The sequence below is a fragment of the Octodon degus genome, unplaced genomic scaffold (genome assembly GCF_000260255.1).
Source record: "Octodon degus isolate 3935 unplaced genomic scaffold, OctDeg1.0 scaffold00298, whole genome shotgun sequence".
Classification (NCBI taxonomy): Eukaryota; Metazoa; Chordata; class Mammalia; order Rodentia; family Octodontidae; genus Octodon; species Octodon degus.
The window spans coordinates 957,323-975,048 of NW_004524874.1; positions in this window are offsets into that span (position 1 = coordinate 957,323).

Sequence of the window (17,726 nt, forward strand, 5' to 3'; positions counted from 1 at the left end):
GTTACCAAATAGGAAACAAGGTGGGGAAATGAAACTGAAAATTATTACTTGGGGGACTTATTTACAGGTACTAAAATCAAATATTAAAATCTTTCATTTGCAAATACTCCTCCAAAATCATTCCAGATAATTTTTTCAAAGAACACAAGAGGTTCTTTGAAAAATATTTTCTCAAATTCTGTGAGCCTAAGGCCTCACAAAGCTTGGATCTTCCTGTAAGTCATAGGTTCTGTTTTAAAATGTTTCTCTAGTAGATGTGGTGACTAATGGTAAAACTGGTGATTTCCATGTGAATGGGGTTTGTAAATTGTTCGTGAATCCCTTAAGAGATGAATCCTCAAAGTCAAGATGTAGCAGCATCAAAGTTGGGCTGATTTCACTACTTCTCTTCCCAGTTTCTGATTTTCCAGCTATCCTCTTTACCTTCTCTATGGGCCTCCTCTTGTTTTCCAGAGGATTCTCTCTTCAACAGAACTTTCCTCCAGATTTCCCAAATGTTCTTCATGCTTCACATGCCTTATAGCCAGCACTAGAGAAAGGGAAGTTTCATTCAATAAAGAGTACTTTTCTTTTTGTACTACCCTCCATCACTGCCCATGTTGTGTCTGTCCCATACTAGGCCAAGGCTCCTTCATACAAGAGAGACCCTCACCATCTTCCCTTTGAGGTAAAGAAAGGCCAGAACTATCATCTAAGGAAATTTCTCCATAAATCCTCCCCATTTCCAAACTTTTGACACTGTAGAGTTTTTTCATAGGTCTCATATTCTATTTCTGCCAATACTTGTGTTTGGAATGTCTTAAGTGCTATATTGTGGTGCAGTAGTTATAGTTTCAGCTTAACATTTTCTCGTACACCCAAGGGTGTGCTCTTTACTTTTCAAAGTGCTAATGGTCCAAAGCACTTTTTTTTCTAATTGCACCAATACATTTTGTCATCACTAGTTAACTTCAGGGCTGCACAAAACAAAATGAATTCTTCTTGTGGTTGCTCATGATTTGTGGTAGGCTGAGCAATGTTTTCCCAAAGGACATCTATATCCTAAACTCCAGAATCTATGAATGATATTTTACATTGCAAAATAAAAATGACTTAACAGATTTGATAAAAAAAATCTTGGGATTGGATAATTATCTTAGATTATTCAAGTGAACTCTAAATATAATCACAAATGTCCTTATCAGAGGAGGCAGGGAAAGCAGAAACTAGAAGAGAGAAGATGGTAACATGATGATGACAGCAGATGCTGGGGTCACAGGCACTGGTGATGGTGTTAGCCACAGGCTGAGAATGCTGGAGGCCACTGGAAGCTGGATGGGGCAGGGCCCTTCAGAGTCTCCAAGGGAAAACTACTTTGCATACATTTTAGTCTTAGCCCTGTTAATCTGATTTTGGCCTTCTGACCTAAAAAAATTCAAAGACAAACACTTGTACTGCTTGAAGCTACTGAGTTTGTGATTTGTTTGTCCCAGTGACCATAGGAAGTGAATGTACTCAAGTAGTTGAGTTCACAGTATCTTGAGACTTTGTAAAGAAGTCATTTTCCCTGAAGTATTGGGCTAATGTTGAATGACATACAAGCAATAAGTGATTCCTCCTGATGCTTTAGGGTCATCTACCTTAAATAAGCACTGGTATTCTGAGATGTCTTCCTATGTGTTGTGTTTTGTGTTTTGTGTTTTGAGGAAGGTCTTCACAAGTCATCTACCTTAAATAAGCACTGGTATTCTGAAATGTCTTCCTACGTGTTGTGTTTTGTGTTTTGAGGAGGGTCTTCACAAGTCAGCTTAAAAGTTAGTTTTTACCACACTAATTCTCTTATCCTGTGTAGAGTCTGGGGCCCCATTCAGCTCTGAAATAATAAAAATTTTAAAAATCAAAAATATTGAATGCCAATGCACAAATACATGGCTCTATTTTGTAGACAGCTTCAAAGTTCAAGTGAAAGTTACTTCTTTTGTTCTAAGAAGTTCAGTAGGCTGCATTACTGCCTTCTGCTGAAGAGCTTTAAATAATCTTTGCCCAGCACTATTTTTGGTATCCAGGACAATAGATTATTATAGGCAAAAGAAAAAATTCAGGGCAGTACTCCAAAAATAGGGCATATCATTTTGAAATGAATTATCTCTTACTTAGTCCCAATGTAACTTTCAAGGCGAAAAAAAATTCTTCCCCAGGGGAGCAAGTCAAGGACCTTGATAACATTTTGAAACAGTAAGTTTGGGTTGATTTTATTTTGTTTATTCTTTAAGGTTGATCAAATTCCTATGTCTATTCATATAAATACAGCTTACAGATTCCCCCAACAACTGGATACAGCAGCAAATCCAGTTTAGCACCCTTTTTAAAGCTCATATTTCTTAGAAAAATGAAAAAGGCAAAGAAAACTTCAAGCATCCTCTTTGTTCTTTGCATTGTTTTAGGGGTTGTATTATTTATGTTTTATTAGATGTATACATTTGTATTCTTATCATCATACAATTTGGAAACAAAAATACAGCAGCAACATAACAACCTTGCATTAATCAATGTATGTTGAACACTTTTCTTGATGTCTTTAATTTTTCAGTTTACATAGGGCACTTTGTTTTCCTTATTTAATTTTTCTCAGAAGAACAAAGAAGCAAAATTCAAATCAGCCCATGTTTATGGGCAGTACACTCCCAGGTAGCATGTGGAAGTTAGCTGCAAAAGTGTCATCACATGCTCCCCTTCTTAATGAGTAAACAGAAAAAAAGTGATGCAGACACGAAAAGGAAAATGTTCTAATGTGAGGATAATGTAAGCGTGGATGGAAAGAGAGGACACAGATGGGGGCAGTTCCTTCTGTTTGAAGAGTGTTCACCATTGCTAAAATAAAGACAGTGGATCAAAGCATGATTTCAAGAATCATAAGGCTTATTTTCAGATAAAGATATTAAATGAGAGGGAAAGGAGATGAGCTAGGAAACATGACAATGTTAAGCCATGCAGTTATATGTAAAAGATGAGCAAGGCAATGATCCGGAGAACATTCAGAAGATTCTTTAATCTAGGAGTTAATTGGAAAGATTCTCACCCTGACTAACTATATATACTGATACCTGTGAACTAAGCTACTGCACTGCAGATGGTAATTTGTAATAGTGGTTTCACGTTGGGAGTGCCTGTCATTGTGGTATTCTGAATATGGGCAGCTTGTCATGACATGCCAGTTACTGCTAAGATGTCTCTCAGGTAGGTGGATGTTCAAGAAGAAGGGGGTGGTGAATGAAAGCAAGAGACAGGAAAGGGAATATTGTGGGAGGGTCCTGCTTCAAGGTTGTATATGGTGAGATTTTTGGACTTATGTGCAAACATGAGAAGCATAGAATTCTTTATCCTATTTTTAAAATATAATCTAATTTTTAAATGTTTTTATCATATTATGTAGGGACTTAAAGTTCAACATATCAATACTTGATGAAAAATACCTGTTCCTTATTATGCCCAAGATGTTTGAAATGCAGTGAGATAGTGAGGTTAAGCTTGATAGCCTAAATCGTTTGATAATAACAATAAGCTTGTCTTCTGGATGGTTAACAACCTAAGTTTGCAGACCAAAATTAGAGAAAAAGGAGGGCTACAAGGAAAGCCAACATTTTGGCCCTAGCTTTCTAAGGTCAATTATGACTCAGGACATATGAGAACTTGTACTGTAACGTCATGTACCTCGGTAGTGTCCCAAATTTTCTGATCAAGAAGATTATGGGGCCAAAGAGGAAAGTGATTGATGATGTAGAGTGTGCCTAAGGAGAGTCACATGGGGAGAAGATACTCTCTCAGGCTTTCACAGAGAGCACATTGGCCAAGCAATGGCCGTGACTCATTCACATGGGTGTACTGACAAAGGTTCTACAATCTGAGGTACAGGATCTCAGGATAAATCCTGAGGGCATTTCACTGACCTTCTCAGACCAAAAAGCTACAACTCTTGTTGCATAGGTCCTGCTTTACCTTGGTCTTAACCATCCAGTAGAAAAGTATGAAGACGAAATATAGGAACTAAAGCCATGCTGTTATGTTGAGCTGTGGGGGACTCAGGTCAATAATTTCTGACATTGCCAGTTAAACAGAAGACCCAATGCTATTATGGGCTACTGAACTCTTTTAGAATATTTTGCTGAGTTTACACACCTATAATATTCAATAACAGAACTTAGAAAAAATGGGGTATACCGATGAATGTCCATTTTGTATCTGTGTATTCAAAGTGGTTAGGATAGATATATAGTTGCATTTTCTTAATGAATAGAATGATTTGTTCTAATGGTGTTTGTAAATAGGATCACAAGTCCACATCTTGTACAGCAATTAACCACTAAGAAGAATATATGCAGTGTATTATTTGTTGAAACTGTACTTCCGATTTGATTTGAAACTCTCTCATTGCTATCTGTTTGTCAATAAAACTTTAAAAAAAAAGATATTAAATGTTTTCTCAATTATCAGTGAGGAAAAATAATACAAGAAACAACTACATGAAAAAGTGTTTAATATCTCTAACCACTAGAGAAATGCAAATTCAAACAACTCTGAGATTCCATCTTATTCCAGAAAGAACAGTTATCATTAAGATGTCAAATAATAACATACACTGGCCAGGCTACAAGGGAAAGGAAACCCTTCTACATTGTTGGTGGAAATGTGAACCAGTATAACTATTATGATACTCAATATGGAGATCTCTCAAACACCTAAAAGTAAAAATTATATTTGACCATCTATTCCCCTTCTAGGTATCATCCCCAAAGTGTTGATAACATTGTATTACAGTGATATATGTCCATATTTATAGAAGCAAAATTCATAATAGCTAAATCTTAGAAGCAACACATGTCCAGCAACAGATGAATAAATAAATTATTCATATGAAATGGAGTACTACTGTGTAAAAGAGAAGGATATATTCAGCACTTTTTAGGGGAATAGATGCACCTTGAGACCATAATGTTGAGTGAAATTAATCAAACACATAAACTCAAATATGACATGGTTTCTCTTATATGAAAAGCCCAAATTATGAATAAAGACAGGTAACAGGAAATAGGGTGAACTGTCTTTTGCAAATGGAAAAAAGATCAAGGGAAAGAGGAAGAGTGGAAGAAGTGAAGGGGAAAGGGATGTAAAAATAATTGAGATGGGTTACGTACATGTACCAACTTCACCTAAGGCATGCATTCAATATGTACTGTAAACATGTAGCAATAAAAAAATAAAAATTGGAAACAAAACAGGAAGAAACTGGAAAAAAAGAGGTAATTGAGAAATGGAATACACTAACCATATAGTGGGTGAATTCTAATTTCATATAAACTAATGATCAAAGCCTATTGCTCAATTAGGATGGCAATAAGCCTTTGCAGATTTAAGGTCTAATAACATTCTTTTAGAGAAGGGGATTACTCTTTATGTGTTTAAAACAGTAAAACATGTCACTTAAAGTGGCAAATTACATGTTTTGGATAACTTCAAAGCTACATAGCCAAGAGGTAAGGGGAAACTACTGCAGTGAATAAATGACTATTGATGTGAGTTGTGAGTTGTTTGGTTTGGTTTGGTTTTATATGATTTCATATTATAAGATATATAAATTTGGTTTATAAATTTGAAGATTCTTTCCTGACTCTTCAAATTTATAAACATCTGTTTTGTATACTTGATTACTTTGTGTTGCTGGGACACAATACCCAATACCCCCAATGCTTGTCTTAGTTTTTGGTTTGTAGAGATTTCAGTTCATAGTCAGCTGGCTCCAGGGCAGGGTGACATTTCAGAGAGGCATGGAAGAGGAGAAACAGTTCTTGTCATGGAGGCAGGAGGCAGGGAAATGACAACCATCCCTTTCCATTTTATTCCATTCAGGCAACAAGCCTATTGGTTGGAGCCGCCCACACAGAGTTGGCATTCTCATCATCCATACCCAGAACTGTGCTAAATCAATCAGTAGACTAATTTAGTTACCACATACTCTTAGTCCATATTTATTCATCTCAGAACCAGCCAACTCGAAAAGTCTCACCTATGAGCACATGAAGCTTTGGGGGGACATTTAGATATAATCCATGACTTATGCAAGTAAAATGATAGGCTTGGGGGTCCTGTATAACTTTAGGGCTGATGATCACAGGAACCAACCTATTATGTGAAGGTTAGAGCTTTCAGCTATTCCCTCCCGCTCTGGAGAAGGAAGGGGAACTAAAAGTCAAATTATCACCAATCTTAATGGTTGAACCTATTACCCCTAAATAACAAAGGAAGTCTGTATAAAACCCCAAAGCACATTGCTCAGCAATCATCCATGCTATTATCTTTTTCTAGACAGCAGGCCAGATATATACTCAAAAACTCTAGAGGTGGGGTATGGAAAGCCATGTCAATAAGTTTCCTATTCAGCACAGGAATGAACTCGATCTCAGCCTGCGCAGCACTAGTAGATTCAGGGGTAGTGGTCTGGTGTCCTCAGAGTTATTATGTGGCAATTTCCCAGAGGAACCATCCATTATCTGCTGGGTGGCAGTCTTGGTATGGACCATGGTTCTAAGTCCCTTCAGGATCCCAAAGTCATCATGGATGACCTAGGCCAAGGATCGTGAGTAGGTGGTGGAACTTTAATTACTATTTACAACATTGGTGGAGTTGAATTTTTCATGGTTTACATCCATTACAAACATAAGGGCATCAAGGGAAGGGGCAGAGATGATGGATTCTTTGGCTGCAACCTTCGAATCAGACCAGCCTTTTCCCAGTGTAGCGAGGACAACAAAGAACCCCACAAAGTATTGGATTCCAATTCACCCCTATTTGATGTTGGTGGGATCTCACTCTTACAAGATGGACATAAGTGTGCCATTGGTGACACACATTGGTGACATGTAAGTGTCCCATTCTCAACCTTGAGTTCATCATTTATCAAAAGTGAAATTATACAGGAACACAATTACCATGTAAAGTTGATGAAACTTGCATTAGGGGCAACAATATTGTTTTAGTCACTATAGTGGTTGATACATGGTGTCAACCTGACTGGATCACCTAGGCAGTTCCAAACCCTAGGCCGTGGGGGCCCCACCTCCTTGGGGCAAGGAGGGCCCACCCTTGGGCCTGGAGGGGCCCTCCCCAGAGTGACTCAGCACAGAAAAGGTATATAAAGGGGTTAAGGAAGGGTTTAGTGTTCCACTTCCTCAGAGGAACTTCAGTCTTCACAATCAGCTTAGACATCATCTCCTGGTTTCCAGTGCAGACTATTTTGTCTCAGGCTTGGATTCTTTAGCTTTTCATCACAGATTCCTCAACCTTCTACTGCAGACTCTTCAACCTTCTATCTCTTCTGTCCAAGACCCATCAGCTGACTGATACAGACTTGCATGGAACACTGCAGAGCTTCAGACCTTCGGACTGAATCCTTCAGTCTCCAGTGTGCAGACACCCTCTGCACGCTTCCTCATCTGACTTTGCGGCTGTCATAAGCCAATCTTGTAATTTCTCATACATTTGTACATCTTGTGTTGAATCTGTTCTATGTATTATATCTGTTCCTATAGTAAAACCCTGACTAACACAGTCACTTTCTGATGTAGTCAGTGTTTATAAGGGAAAAGATTTAATATAAAATCTGTATTTATCAGTATTTTAACTAAAGAAAGAGACATAACACAAGACATACAAAATGTATAAGAAATTACAATACTGGCTCAGGATGGTCAGCTATAGAGTTGGATGAGGAAGTGTGCAGAAGGTATCTGCAAGTGGGCCTCTAGAGGGTTCAGTCCAAAGTCTGGAGATCACTGCAGCATTCCATGCAGGTCTATATCAGGTGGCTGACAGGTCAGTGACAGAAGACTGAAGAGTCTACAGTGAGGAGCTAGAGTCTAAGCCAGAGTCTGTACTAGAAGCCAGGAGATGACAGCCAAGCTGGAGGTGTAGACTGGAGCATCTACAAAGAACAGAAGTCAGTGTGTCATTTCATCTTATATCATCTAGGACACAAACCATCTTTATGGTGGGTTCTCTGCACCCTAAGGTGCAGACAGCCACCTGAGGGCAGATCTTCTACATTGTTGGGTGTAGACTTTCTGCACTGACTTGGTTAAATTTCTAAACTTCTCAAGTTGACACAATCAAGCAACCATTATTACACTGTCCCATCCCTGCGTCAAAATACCTAACATAAGATTTAAAGGGCAGATTTCTTTGGCTTACCTCGTCTAAATGGGTTCAGTCCATGTTACCAGGCTTCAAGGCAAAAATGGCATGAGGGAGAAGTATACCAAAGGAAAGCTATATACCCATGGCAGCCAGGAAGTAGAGAGTGGGGGGAGAATGTCAGAGACAGGTATACACCGTTCTATCTCATGTCCTCAGGAACCCACCCCCAACCAGGCCCCACCTCCTAAATGCACATTCAGCCCTGGATGGATTAATCCATTAAAGAGAACAGCATTTCCATGATCCAGTTACCTTCCAAAGCCCACTTTTAAATACATGAGGCTTTGGGGAGGGGCATTTTAATATCTAAATTTTAACAAATACCCATGTTCTAAGAGTTAGCAGCAGTTCTGTTAGCCAGACACTCTATGCAGCAAAATCTATTTATTCCAAACTTTACCACTGGGTCTCCAGAATTCTGGGGGCACTTCATTAGAAAACACACCTGTGTGTTAAATGAAGAGGAGCAGAGAGCCCACTAGCTCCAAAATTCCATTAAATATTAGATTTTTAAACTTAGATTATCTCTAGTATATAAGTAATACTGTAAATAAATTTTACTTTTCTCTTTTTCAAGTGATTAAATAAAAATAAATGAGACTGAATAATTTCCTCTGGAGCATAGACCTAGAAAGTGATGTTTCTACCTGACCTGACTCAGATTCATTACGAGGTTAATACACATGTTTATTTTCCTACAGAGCTTATCACATGAGATAAAGTGCTTTCTTGTATTTGATAATGGAAAAAGCAGTCTGCAAAGGAAGTATGATTTTGTTGTTCAATTGATCACTGAGATTACTCTGAAATTCTGAAAACACAGTAAGAGTTTCTTAAAACTGTCAGATGAAATAATCTAGGGAAAGCAAAACTATTGTGTAACTATAAGTATTTGGTTATCTTGTATGCTGGCCATTAAACTTTTTTTTTTTTTTAATTTTAGGGAAGGATCTACAGGGTGTTCAGGGTCTCACTACTAGATTGGACCCATAATGATCCACCTGTTTACAGCCTCCCAAGAGCTGGGATCACAGGTGCATGCCACTACATCCAGTCTCAATTGCCATCTCAGCACACCCCGGGGGCAGGGCCGGCATGGCAGGCCGGGGGATTGAACCCCAGCCCCTTCACCTGCTTGTAGGTGCTCTAATCTGCTGAGCTACTTGGCTCGCCCTGGCCTGTAAACTTTGGCACAAATGTTTTACTTCTGCATTGTCAAAAGTGTGATTGAATATGATCATATTCCCATGACCCCGTAGGGGCCACAACACCCCCAAGAGGTCGGGGGAGTCAAAGAGTAGAGGGACTATCAGTCCATGACACGAGGAACTCATTTCTTTTTCAGGTTTTTTCATGTATTTGGACTATGTGAGGCACAGAATCTTAGATTCGTGCTATTTTCTTCATCATTTTCTTTGAACTTGATAATCTTTTTTATCAGAGAAAGGGAATATTTAGACTCAAATATTTCACTCCAAAATCTTATCAAGTAAAGGCTGTTTTTTTTTTTAATATGACACTTCCAGCTTTAAAATTTTTTTCACAGTTATCTTCTATTTATGGCAACAGATTTTCATTTTCACTTATCCTAATGACATCCAGTTTCCTGTATAAAAATGTATTTGAGGAAAACAAATAAGTTGACTTAAAGAAAATAGTAAGTAAATAAGGGCTTACTTGGTACTCAAGTATGGCAAAGAGATTGCTTAAGTTTGTAAAGCTGTCATGTATCTCAAATCCCTCAATTTATAAATAAGATTGAAAAGGGAAAACCTATTTATGGGTAAATACAATGACCTAGAACTCACATATCCTGTGTCTTAATTGTATCTACAACCAGCCTCCTTCTATTTCTGAAGCTCTTTTATCATTTTCATTCTGGCTGTTTTTTTATGTAGTTAGTATAGTCTACAGGGTCTCACTACAAAGATCAGATTTACAGTGATCTTTCCTGTTTCTCAGCCTCCCAAATGCTGGGATTACGGGCGAGTGCCACCACACCCTGTCTCAATTACCATTTCAATGTGTCCCAGGGGTGGGGCCAGTATAGCAGGCTGGAGATTTAACCTGGCCCCTGAGTATGCCTAAGCAGGTGCTTTAATCCACTGAGCTATCTGGCTGGCCCTCCCCTTTCTGTTCTTTTCTAAGTTTTTTTTTTTTTTTTTTTTTCTAATAGAAATTTCACTGAATTTTAGGGGACTCCTGTTTCTCCTGTATCCAGGTCTCAATGTTGGCAGGTATAACTTAACTGGATTATCAAGTAGCTTCTCCATCACTCAAGATGGGTGAAAAAAATCTATGCTCAACTGAAAGATAGATATTCATAACTGAAAGCATCATCATTAATAAATAATTCCTAAGCAACCCTTATTCTTGATTTTAAGAAACTCATCTATGTTGGGAAGATTTATTATCTAATATCAGTAGTGCCAGTAGCCAAAGCTAAAGTTTGAGAATATATGTGCAGTTGATTAAATTAATGTACATTAAATGCCAACTATTTACCAGCTTCTATGCTCAGCATTCAATATACACGATAAATTTAATACCCTAATAGCTATAATTTAGTAGGCACATTCGATTCATTATACCATTTACTTCCTATAAAATCCTCTAAAATAGAAGACTGTTTCCATATTTTATAGAAGAAGGAATTATAGGTAGTTAGTTCATTAAGGTGGGTGACTCATCTGGTGACAGAAAGCTCACAAGCCATTGTCAGAGTTTGAATATGTCTAAGGCTAAAATTTGTGTTGCTTGTGTTATATTATTTCATCTCTTTGAGTCCCAAGTGAAGCATTTGTTGACTCTCTGCCACACCTTTAGCAAGAGAGCTATTCAGAAAAGAGAAATCTTGAGAATTAGGAAATGGTAGAATGGTCATTTGAAATATTCAAAGTCCCAGATGAATATTAAATCCTAACACATGACAAGTGCTTGAAATTGCATGGAATGTGAACACACTGGAAGAGTTATACTTCTCTGAATCTAGATTTTACAGTTAAAAAAGAAGTCTAGGGTGCAAGGATGTCAAGATGATTTGGAAGGTGTTTCATCAAAGAAATGGGAATTTACAACATAATAGATTGAACCAGAGAAGTCAGGGTTCTCTGTCTGTTGTGGCCACAACTGTCTGTTGTAGTCAAAAGCAATAGTACATGTTGATAAATAGAAACAAAAAAGTGGACAAGAGTCTGCTCACAAAGAAGATTAGACTTCAGACTGACATGTGGACTTGTATATATGTGTATATATGTACATATGTACTCATGTATATAACTACATATACACATGCATGAACATGTATATATGTACACAAAATGTATATAAATAGCATGTAGTCTTGCATGCATATACATATATGCATCACACACATGTGTATGTACATATATTATGCATCTGTGTACATACATATGATATGCATACATGTATGACATGTGTTTTGTATATTGTGTATACATGTGCATATATACATATATACATACAAATATGGTAAGCATATATTAATATGTACATATAAAAATACATGTGGCAAGCATATTCTGTAACTTTTCAAAAGTCTTCCTCAAGTCAACACTAAGGAGAAAACCCTTTCAGCCTTTGGAATTCTGCCTCAGCAAGGTATTACCTCCAGCATGGCTGTGCATCGCCTACCAGGAAAGCATTCTGTGGCTTGGAAAAGGTTGCCTATTCGGACATGTAACTGCTGTGTGGTAATTTGTAGTCATGCATATTTTGTTTGCCTTATTATTTGACTGTCCATTTATGAAACATAATTAGGACATAGTAAGCTATAAATAAGGTAGAGTTATACTTTCTGGTAAATTCTTTAATATGACTGATTACCCTTGGCACAAAAACTATAGTTGCATGCATTTCTTAAATAAAAACTGCATAATGATCTTTCCATCTGTCAAAGTTGCATAATTAAAGGCATCAGCAGTGCATAGAATTAGCACTTCAGGTTCTGTTCACAGGTTTGGACAGCATCCATCATCAGCTTGACAGATGGAATTGTTTTTTTCTTCATTTCTCCATTTTGCTCTTGTCTCTACAGCTAGGTAGTCCCTACTGAAGGCCACATGGATGACCAGGAATCACAGACCCAGGATAATTGACCACATGAAGGATCTGTTAACTTGATTCATTATTTATCCCTAGACAAATGGTGAGATCCCAACTGTGTGCTGTTAGAGAGGGGATCAGTTGCCCCATTACCCCTTTGACATAAGGTATAGGAGGACACCTGGCATGGTCTAGAAGAAAATAAGAATGGCTGCTACTTTGCTTCTAGATGGAATTTTATAAGCAACCTTCAATGTACTCATCTGTGGATACTACAAAAATTATAAATGACTCATCACTTTCACCTGCACATCCTGGGTTTAGTTTCCCAGTAAATAACAACAACAATAACTGCTAGAATTGTTGAGTGTCATGTCTCAGCCAAAATGTAATCCTCAAGTACTTTCTCATTTTACAGATGAACAAACAGACACAGAGAGCTACAAGCAGCCTGAAGTCATGTTTCTCAACAGAATTAAAGCTTACCTCCATTCAGAAGTTTACATAAATAAATAAATGTGACTAATATTAGGCCAACTAATTTATTCCCCAAACATATAAGAATACCTATAAATATGAGAGTGGAAAATTAATAAATCCACTATTCAACTTGTGTGTGGGGATATATACAATCTTCAAATCAGTAGAGGATTGTGTTCTAAAAAATGTATTTGTAAATTGGCTACTTGGCATTTATTCATGAAATATTAAGATGTCTGTGATTTCTTTCAAAATAATGGTGAGATGAAAATTAAATAAGATGGGTCATGAATTGATAGTTGTTGATGTTGTGTCTGGGTACATAAGAATTTATAAAACTCTCCTTTCTATATTTGTGTGTTTAAAAATTTTCCATAAAATGGTCTTAAAGAGAAATGTATAAAAACTAGTAGCCTCACTGGGAAAAATTATACAGATTTACATATGGAAGAACAAACATGGAATATTTCCAAATAAAGTTCTCAAGAAATTATTGAATTGGCTACTATTGTTTTTTATACAAACTGTCTCATGGGCCTCACTCAGGTGATATTCACACCATAAGAATTAAATTAATAATTTAAAGTTTTATGTTTTCCCATCTTTAATAATCCATTAATGCAATGTCTGTGAGTTGATTGGGTTAGTCTGGGTTCTTCTGACAAACAGAACTAAGAGGAGTTATATGTACATGTGTATGAGTGTGTGTGTTTGTGTGTGTGTGTGTTTGTGTGTGTGTGTGTGTACAGAGATTAATTATAAGGAATTGGCTCATATGATTATGCATGCTAAGAGATCCAGGATCCACACTTGATAGCTGGAGACTAAAGAGAGGTGATGGTATAGTTCCAGTTCTAGTTCAAATATAACTGAGATCCGGTCCAGTTAGTTGTGTAAATTCCAGTCTTTGTCCAAGTCCAAAGGCAGAACACTGATATTCTAGAATAAAGACTGTCAATCAGAAAGAGAAATTTCTCTTAGGCCACTTTTTTTTTTCTGACTTTCAGTGAATTGTACTAGAGAGGACAATTTGTTTTACTAGTCTACCAATTCAGATCTTTTTTTTAACGTAGTAATTGTACTAACTCATGTGATTCACTATGACATTTTCTTACGTGTATATATTGTGCACCAATAATGGGCATCAAACTACCATATGCCATGATTTATTCCAGGAATGTAAAAGATGGTTTGAAATACTTGTGACAGTGAATCTTGATTATCAAATTGATCAGACTGAATGATGCCTCAAAGGTGACTGAGAGCACATTCCTGGATGTGCCCATGAGTCTGTTTCCAGATATGCCTGGAATGTGGGCCGGCAAAATGAAGGGAGAGCGCCTGCCCTGTACATGAGTGGCCTTTCCCAATAGGCTTTAACCATGATGGAAAAAAAAAAAAAAACAAAAAAAAAACAGGAGGAAATGAGCCAATGCTTGCAAACTCGATTATAGTTGAGTGGTGAGTGGGTGCTTTTTTTCCTGTCATTTTTCATGGAAATCAGACTTCAGCTTCCTCAGTCTTTTGTACATATTTCTCACCAGCAAGTGTCCAGGGAGCATCCAGGCATTCAGCCTTGGATTGGCCCTGCATCCTCTGTCCCTCTTGTTGTGAGGCTTTTAGCTTCTTAAAATGAGGAATTATTGGATCCTCTTCCTCTCAAGTATGCAAATAGCCATTGTGAAACCACCCAGTCTCTGATCCCATAAGCCAGTGTATTAAATCTTATATAATTATACACACATACATGTTGTTATTACGTATTGGTTCTCCTTCTGTACAGAATCCTACCAATATACAGTATTCATATCAGTGAACACAATGTATCTCATCAAGGAAATGAAAGATAAAAATCATACAATCATCTCAGATATAGAAAAGCACTCAATAAAGCTCAACATCTGCTCATGATAAAAGCTCTGAATAAATTAAGAATAGAAAGATTATATCTGAACATTAAAAGGGTACATATGACAAAACCCATAGCCAACATTAAGCTGAATGGAGAAATAGTGGAAGATTTTTTCCTGTAAGATTAGGAACAATACAGGGATATCTGTTTTAATTTTTTGTTCAATATTGCACTAAAAGTTTGCACAAGGTCCCAGGTTCAATCCCTGGTACCACAAAAAGAAAAGAAAAGAAAAAGAAAAGAAAAGAAAAGAAAAGAAAAGAAAAGAAAAGAAAAGAAAAGAAGAAGGGGGCTAGGGAGATGGCTCAGTGGAATAAGCGCTTCCCTGGCAAGCACAAGGGCCTGAGATCAATCCCCAGTTCCACAAAAAAGAAAAGAAAAGAAAAGAAAAGAAAGCAGGAAAGCAAGCAAGCAAACAAGCAAGCGAGCAAGTGAATGAGCAAGTGAGCGAGCAAGCAAGGAAGAAATAAGCAAGCAAGCAAGAAAGAAAACTGGGAAGAAACTTAGTTAATAAAGGCCTATAATAATAGCCATGTACAAATTCAATGGAATCCCAATCAAAATAATATTTAATGTTCATCACAGGGCTAAAAAAACAATCCTGAGAGAGAACAAAAAATACCCAGAATAGATAAAGCAATTGAGCAAAAAAGAGCAAACCTGGAGCTATCACATTATCTCATTTCAAAATATACTATAGGGCTGTGACATAAACAACATGAGGTTGCCATCAAAATAGATGTACATACCAGTGGAATAGTATTAAGAACTCCATGGGGCTGGGGAGATAGCTCAGTAAAATAAGTGCTTGCCTGGCAAGCCCAAGGTCCTGAGTTCAATCCCCAGTACTGAAAAAAAAAGAACTCCAGAAAAAAAATTGATTCAAGTTTGAATTACATTCAGAAATAACCTATCAGTTATACACATAATAAAATTTAGCCAAAATCTGGAAATGCCATATCCCAGCCAAGAGGACCCATAAAATTGATCATCACATTGCGAAAAAAAAATCACAACATATCAGGAGGTAAGAGCAACAGAAACAACCAGGTAAATCTGTTATCTACCAAACTTCCAGTCTCTTACATAATTATCACAAGAAATTAATAAACCTGCTACAACTCCAGTAGTGTAATTAGAAACTACAACTTAAAAATACTGAATCAAAAGTTATCTGCTCATCTCATAAAAACATACTTGCAGAGAACTCTGTGACAAGTAATTTGTTTCCTAATACTTGACCCTCTTCTACTTTTTCTTTTCTTCGGTCTTTCTTTTTTCCTTATTTTCTTCTTTCTTTCTTTTCCCCCTCCTCGTTTTCCTTCTCAAGATATTACTGATAAAATGTTACGTATCTACTATAGAGTTAGGCAGTAGGAATGTAGCACTCAGTCACAAACACTGCCCCAGTGAGAAAAGCTTTATAATTTCTAGGCAAAAGGGGCTTAGAGGTAAACCTTAGTGTACAGAAAGGTAGGAACTTGCATTTTAAAAAATGCTTGTGTTCCATACCAGTTGATATAGCACCATTAAAATGACAATTATCTATATCATAAATGTGAGGGTATTCTAGAGGGGCATAGACATCTCCTCACCCCTTGATGATGCCACTTTATATTCCCTACTTGATCTCAAAATCTAGTGAGGATGCTAGACAGTAAACAAATAAATATATCATTACCAATTATGATAAACACTGTGGAAAAAATATAGGACATTCTAAGTGGAAAAATAAAGCTTAATTTCTTTATTTTATTTTTGTTTTTTGGTGGTACTGGGGATTGAACCCAGGACCTTGCGCTTACCAGGCAAGTGCTTATGCTACTGAGCTATCTCCCTGGCCCTAATTTCTTTATTTTAAACAGAAAAAAAAGCAGACAAAAACAAAAAACCAAACAATGAAAACAATACAGAATTTAAAGGCAAGATAGCAGTGTCTGGGGTTCAATTCCCAGGGTGCTGTGCTGGTCCCAACCCTGGGGCACACTGAGATGGCAACTGAGATTGTGTGTGGTGTGGCATGCCTGTAATCCCAGGGCTTGGGAGTCTGAAAGCAGGAGAATCACTATGAGTTTGATCTATGTAGCGAGACCCTGTAGATCCTGTACTAAATACATAAAAATTCTTAAAGACAAAATGATAATGAATAACCACTAAGAAGACAACAATATACACTGTATTAATTATTGAAACTGTCCTACTAATCAGTTTTGAAACTGTCTCATTGCTATTTGTTTCTCAATAAAATTATTTAAAAATACTATTCTACATATTCCTATGCTAAGACATTTAAACTTGTGAACTCTGAATAAAGCAGACTGTTCTCCAAAAAAAGATGATAAAAAATTAAAAATGATTGTTATACTACATATTGTTATCTTCAAAGTAGTTGCTCAGATTATCAAATTCAAGATTGATCTAACAGTTAAACATTAACTATTCCTTTCAATGTACCATTATAAATTAGTATTAATTTATCTTAGCTAATCTATCTATCTATCTGTCTGTCTGTCTGTCTGTCTATTTCTTTTCTTCTTTTCTCCTTTACCCCTTTAAAGGGAAAGAAAATTGTCCCTGCCTTTGAAAGCCTAATTTGAGACATATTTAATTTGGATCTTCATGAAGGCTGTATTAATTTTGTAGGACACCCCTAATGGAATGCAATATACTAAGTGTCTTAAAAATAGAAATTTATTTTCTTACAGCTTTAGAGGATAGAAGTCTAAAATTAAAATTTAGTTGATTTGGCTTCTTCTAAAACCTCTTTTCCTGTCTTTCAGGTAGCCACTTTCTCACTGTGTCTTCAAGTTATCCCATGTGTTATCATTATCTTGTTATAAAGTTACCAAACATTGGATTAGGGACCACGAATAATCTAATTCCACCTTAGTTTACATTTTTAAAGGTTCCATCTCCAAATACTGTCATATTCTGAGTTATATACCAAAGCATAGGACATATTCATCAATACATCTGTCTCAGAGTACCAAAACCAGTAATAGGAGTCATCTAGTAAATTAGGATACAACATGTACACACCAAG